The sequence below is a fragment of the Bison bison genome, unplaced genomic scaffold (assembly GCF_000754665.1).
Source record: "Bison bison bison isolate TAMUID 2011002044 unplaced genomic scaffold, Bison_UMD1.0 scf7180017847681, whole genome shotgun sequence".
Classification (NCBI taxonomy): domain Eukaryota; kingdom Metazoa; phylum Chordata; class Mammalia; order Artiodactyla; family Bovidae; genus Bison; species Bison bison.
The window spans coordinates 162,146-168,336 of NW_011478254.1; positions in this window are offsets into that span (position 1 = coordinate 162,146).

Consider the following 6,191-nt stretch of genomic DNA (forward strand, 5'->3'; position numbering starts at 1 on the left):
TCCTCTGTCGTCCCCTTCTCCTCCTGCCCCCAATCCCTCCCAGCATCAGGGTCTTTTCCAATGGGTCAGTTCTTCGAATCAGGTGGCCAGAGTATTGGAGTTTCCGCTTCAGCATCAGTCCTGCCAATGAATATTCAGGTTGATTTCCTTTAGGATTGACTGGTTTGATTCCTCACTGTCCAGGGGACTCTCAAGAGTCTTCCCCAGCACCACAATTTGAAAGCATCAATTGTTCGGCACTCAACCTTCTTTATGGATTTCTTGCTGTTCAGTCGCTCAGTCATGTCCAACTCTTTGTGACCTCATGGACTGCAGCCCACCAGGCCTCCCTGTCCTTCACCATCTCCCAGAGTTTGCTCAAACTCATACCCATTGAGTGGGTGATACCATCCAACCATCTCATCCTCTATCACCCTCTTCTCCTCCTGCCCTCAATCTTCTCCAGCATCAGGGTCTTTTCCAATGAGTTGGCTCTTTGCATCAGGTGGCCAAAGTACTGGCGCTTCTGCTTCAGCATCAGTCCTTCCAGTGAATATTCAGAGTTGATTTCCTTTAGGGTTGACTGGTTTGATCCCCTTTCTGTCCAAGGAATGCTCAAGAGTCTTCTCCAATGCCACAGTTCAAAAGCATCCGTGGATGGATTTGATTATATAAAATTGCAGAAGAAGCAGGTTGAGGGTGGAGGAGAATATCAGGAAACTTATTAGGAGCTTGAGAAGTAAGAGATGCCTATTAGACTATTCCAGTGGAAACATCAATACAACAAATAATTGCTTACCTGAATATAAAGCTCCGAGGACAGCGCTGGCTGGAGAAGTAAATTTAGGAGCCATGAGCTCTTGGGTGGATGAGATCACCAAGGGAGAGGGCATAGATGGATAAGAGAAGAGGTCCGGGGCCTGAGACCTGGAGGCCAAGCACATATGTATTTCAAGAAGGGGAAATGAATCAACTGTGTCAACCCTGCCAGCAGACCAAGCAGCCTCGAACGGAGAGGAGTGAGCACCAGACTCAGCAGCGATCGCTGCAACCGTTACAGTGTTTGCTGAGCGGTTCAGTTCAGTTCAGTTCAGTCGCTCAGTCGTGTCCGACTCTTCGCGACCCCATGAATCACAGCACGCCAGGCCTCCCTGTCCATTACCAACTCCCGGAGTTCACTCAGACTCACGTCCATCGAGTCTGTGATGCCATCCAGCCATCTCATCCTCTGTCGTCCCCTTCTCCTCTTGCCCCCAATCCTTCCCAGCATCAGAGTCTTTTCCAATGAGTCAACTCTTCGCTTTGAGGTGGTCAAAGTACTGCAGTTTCAGCTTTAGCATCATTCCTTCCAAAGAAATCCCAGGGCTGATCTCCTTCAGAATGGACTGGTTGGATCTCCTTGCAGTCCAAGGGACTCTCAAGAGTCTTCTCCAACATCACAGTTCAAAAGCATCAATTCTTTGGTGCTCAGCTTTCTTCATAGTCCAACTCTCACATCCATACATGACCATGGGAAAAACCATAGCCTTGACTAGACGGACCTTGTTGGCAAAGTAAGGTCTCTGAGCGGTAGAGGAGCCTAACTGGAAGAGAGTGGGAGACAGGAGAGAATGCAAACCCTCGCTTCAGGGAGCTTGCCCAAGGGGAACGAGAGAAATGGGCAGGAGCTGGAGATGACGCTGGAATCCAAACATCTGTTGTTAAGATGGGAGAGATGAGTGGTCTTTACATACTGGTGGGCATGATCCACTGAGGAGGGAGATGTCATTGCTGCAAGGAGGAGAAGGGAGGAGCACTCCCCTCCACTTTGTGTGGACAGAGGAGGCTGGGGGCTGGCAAGGGACTTCCTCAGTAGCGCCCACGAGCACCACACGCAGGCGATGTGGCCGTGGGCACTCTTGCCAGTTCTTTTCTGATTGTTCCTTTGTTCACAGTACAAAAGGAAACCAGGTCATCAGCTGAGACTGAAAATGGAAAAAGAGGCATCAGAGCTTTGACAAGAGAGGAAGACGAGTAAACAGCCATCCAGGAGCAAGGGAGAACAGACGAGGTAGAGAATGGCATGACCGCCAGACAGCACATGTGAGCAGCTGTGAATTTCAAGTGAGACCAGTAACGACACGTCCTTTTCTAGGCACAGTCATCGTGTGGGCACAAGAGCTGCAGAGAGCCGAGCTCAGCCGGAGCTGTGGTCAGCCAGCTGAGTAAGACAGAGGGCCAGTGGGCTATGCAATAGAAGCGTCCCATTGCCTTCTAACCATCCAAGATCACTCCAGCCTGACGTGGTCCCGGGATGGCCCTAGACAGATGCCTTGAAATGGAGCATAGTGGTCAGCACTGAGTTTCAGACATAGGTCTGCTGAACCACACGGTTGACGTCGGTCTCTGTGCCCAGTGTCTCTGACATTGGTACCCAGGAGACATTCCGGTGGGATGTTAATTGCCCTCCTTGATGTCAAGTGCAAATTTAACAGCGTGGTTAATTAAAACCCTCGTATGCTTTAAAAATTGATGGTGGTTTTTAACATCTAAAACCTATTTAAATTGTATTTTTCTTTATAAACTAACTTTGCCCCTGCAAATCTCAGGGCAATAAATTATTGATTTTGGCAACCATCAAGAGAAGCCACACTATCTTTTCTATCACGACACACTCTTCTCGTGTGCCTCTTAGGTTCAAAGGGCTTCTGTGTTCTAACAGCGTCCCTGATCATTCAGGTGGTAAAGAATCAGCCTGCAATGTGGGAGACCTGGGTTCATCCCTGGGTTGGGAAGACGCACTGGAGAAGGGAGAGGCTACCCAGTCCAGCATTCTGGCCTGGAGAGTTCTATGGACTATATACAGTCCATGGGGTCATAAAGAGTCAGACACAATAGAGCAACTTTCACTTTCACTACGCCATGTGTGAGAGGCCAGACAGAGTGGGGCCTTCCTCCCTGGGGTAAGGAACTTCAACCCAGATGCCTGGGTGCCCAGGAACATCGCCAAGAGCACAGCCCTTCTGACAGCGGAAGACTCGCCTCCCACCCTCCGACTCCTTTGTGTCTTTTCAAAGCCATGCAGCTGGCTGCGCTCTGAGTGCTCTTGGCCATGAAAGCACCGATGGAGAGGACCCGGGTGCTCTCTGAAGGGCTGTAGGAACTCAAGCTGCTATGAGAAGTGACTTCCTAACTCCAGAGCTGTCCTCAGGGGGCCCTCAGAGACCCTCTGCCTGGCTCCTGGGCGCTCACCTGGCTGCCTCCATCCCAGGCAGGTCCATGGGCCCACCCACTGGAAGGGAGTCGGTCAGCCTCGGAGCCATGTCAGGACCCAGGGAGAGGGCGGTGCTTCCCCGTGCCCCTGTGGGACTCCTCCAGCTCCAGATGAAGGTCCCATGGCACATCTGTCTTTCAGCCAGACCTCCTAAAAACTCTCCCCAGAGAACCGATAACCCTCCCACCAAGCAGGAAGCAGGGAGTCCTACTAAGATAGACTGCAAGCTGACACGTTCCTCTCAGGAAGCGTCAATTCTGTAGAGACGCGCTGTGACACACACCTGTCTGCATGACACCCGACACTCGTGACGTTCAGAAGTTCCTGCATTCGCATTCCTCGCATCCTTCCGGAAGTAACGGCGTGGGTTCAGTGATGAACCCGCTGGCGGGGAGACTGTGTCAATGCATGTTCAAGTCTCCTCCTCTTTAAAACCAAAATTCACTCAAACTTTGAAATTTTTCATCAGGGTAGAACGATGCATGTTGGAACTGGGAGAGCCTGCAAAGATGGTAACTGGGTTATCTATTAGGCGCTTGCTGTATGCACACGGTGTATACCTCATCTCTGGTGCTCAGCCTCCTGAGAGGTCCCCATGACTGTGCTCCTTTACTGACGAGCACACACTGATTCAGAAAAAACAGACCTTTTGTTCTGATTCCCACTCCACCCCCTCCAAGAGGACTGAGAACTGTACAGCGTAGGAATATCCCTTCCAAGGAGGTCTCAAGGTCATCTTTCACTATCATAAACTTGTAAATTATCTTTTGACAATATCTGCCATTGCTGAAAAAAAAATTAGTAAGAGCCAAAAAAGACATTCAGCTTGAAAGAAGACAGCAAGACTGGTCCATTTACGAATCACATTTCATCACCAATAAAACATTCATTCAGCCAGAAGACCAAGAGATGCTGTAGCAAGTGACACGATTTCCCCCACGTTCTTGTATCCAGATGACTTACTTTACATTCACTGCTTCTACCCACCAGGCTGTAGAACACGTCCACTAGAATCAGAGGGTGCTCCTAATGAGCCCCAGACCAAGACAGAACTTATGAGATACATAAACATTGTCACAACTTCATTTTGGGATAAACGTATCCTTCTGCCTTAATAAATATTTTTTTAATACTTTCGAAACATACTTTACAATTAAATGTTTTTCTTCTTGTTTGTTGAAATACACAATTTCAAGGATGCCAGTGGGATCCTAGCACAGTAAACAGAAAAGCCACTTGGAAAGAAGGCTTCTTGCATGTTGTGAAAAACCAATGCTAATCACAAATTCATTTATTCTGAAAGAGTAAAGTAGATCTACTTTCTCCCTACTAGAGCAAAACAGAACAATATTGTAGAATTGGTGATATTTTAATAAGAACCATCAACTATTATAGAAAAAAAAAAGTACATTTGAATTGCGAAGGTGAGTATGTGAAGCCAGATGCCAGGAGTTTGGAGATTCAGTGTGAATACGCTAACAAAGATTTATTCATGGCAATTACTTCTGTTAATACATATCGAGATCTGGTTATTTAGAAATATTGCCTGCCGGCATCTAATATCACATATTGGATTGCCAGAATTATTAATTAAAAACAGAGTTTCAATTGTTAGAAAGAAGGGCTGAATCTTTCATCTGCTTGCTTTCTCTCCCACCTTCCTAAGAAAAGGTGCCGGTTTGAGGTCTACTCTGAGTAAGCTGACCACTCCCACACTTAACCTTATTATTTCTTATAATTAAATTTCTAAGCAGCTGTCACATTAGGGCATTCGATAGGAGCTGTCAAGAACAAGGTTTTCAGTGGTTTTGCTTGTTTCTGTATGTTAGTGCTTCAGAACCAGTGTATGTCAAATATTAAAATTTTAATAAATAAAAATAAAAGGTTAATCAAGGTAATGTCTGACATTAAACAGACAGTGATGATAAAAATAAAATATTGATTCCACTGGCTGTACCATTCAGCCAACAAACATATGTCTCTCATCTCCTATTCTTGTTAAATAATTTCTTCCAAACCCTCTTTTATGTTTCTCTCCTTTACGAACATACTATTTTACCATTTTCCTTATCATCATCATGTCTTACCTCTCTAAGTGGCAGAAAATGTGAAGAAACTTTCTGTGGCCAATTTGCGCTCTTAGGAAGCAGTGGTGGGGATGGATGGAATGCCAAGGCAGGGAGAGTCAGAACCTGTGCACTTCACCCAGATCCACGCCCACCTTCTAATCCTCGAGTGTTACCACTTGCCTGTAAGGTCGTTCAGAGCAAAACGGGTCAGCTCCAGAGTCACAGGCCGCGCTCACGTCCCCAGTCTCCTCCACCTTCGGTTAGCATCTCAGTCTTCCCCTTGACACTCATGACTGCAGGTTGAGGACTGCTCCTGGGTCTGGGTTTCTCCGGTGTTCCCTCCTGCCCACACACAGATCTCAGATGACTGCAGACTGTGGGCTGTTCCTGGGTCTGGGTTTCTCTGGTGTTCACTTGTGTTCACACACAGATCTCAGATGACTGTAGATTGAGGACTGTTCCTGGGTTTGGGTTTCTCTGGTGTTCACTTGTGTTCACACACAGATCTCAGATGACTGTAGACTGTGGACTGTTCTGGGTTTGGGTTTCTCTGGTGTTCCCCTGTGTCCACACCGAGACGCTCAGATGACTTAGTTTTCAGTTCAGGTTGAGAACTATTTTGCGTTTGGGTTTCTCTGGGTTCCCTCGTGTCCAAACACAGGACATGCATTTCTGGAAGAAGCGTCACAGAGATGACGCTGTGCCTTCCCCGAACAGGTGCCCCATCCCTTGGCTTGTACTCGCTGTGATCATGTGATGGAGGTGGTATCAGCCAGACTTCCCCACTGCCAGGTCATTCTTTGCCCTTTTGTAATGAGTGAGAATTTTATGAGGGGACACTCTGAGACTGTAAGAGTCTACTCTCATCAGACCCTGAGCCGGTTCCCACG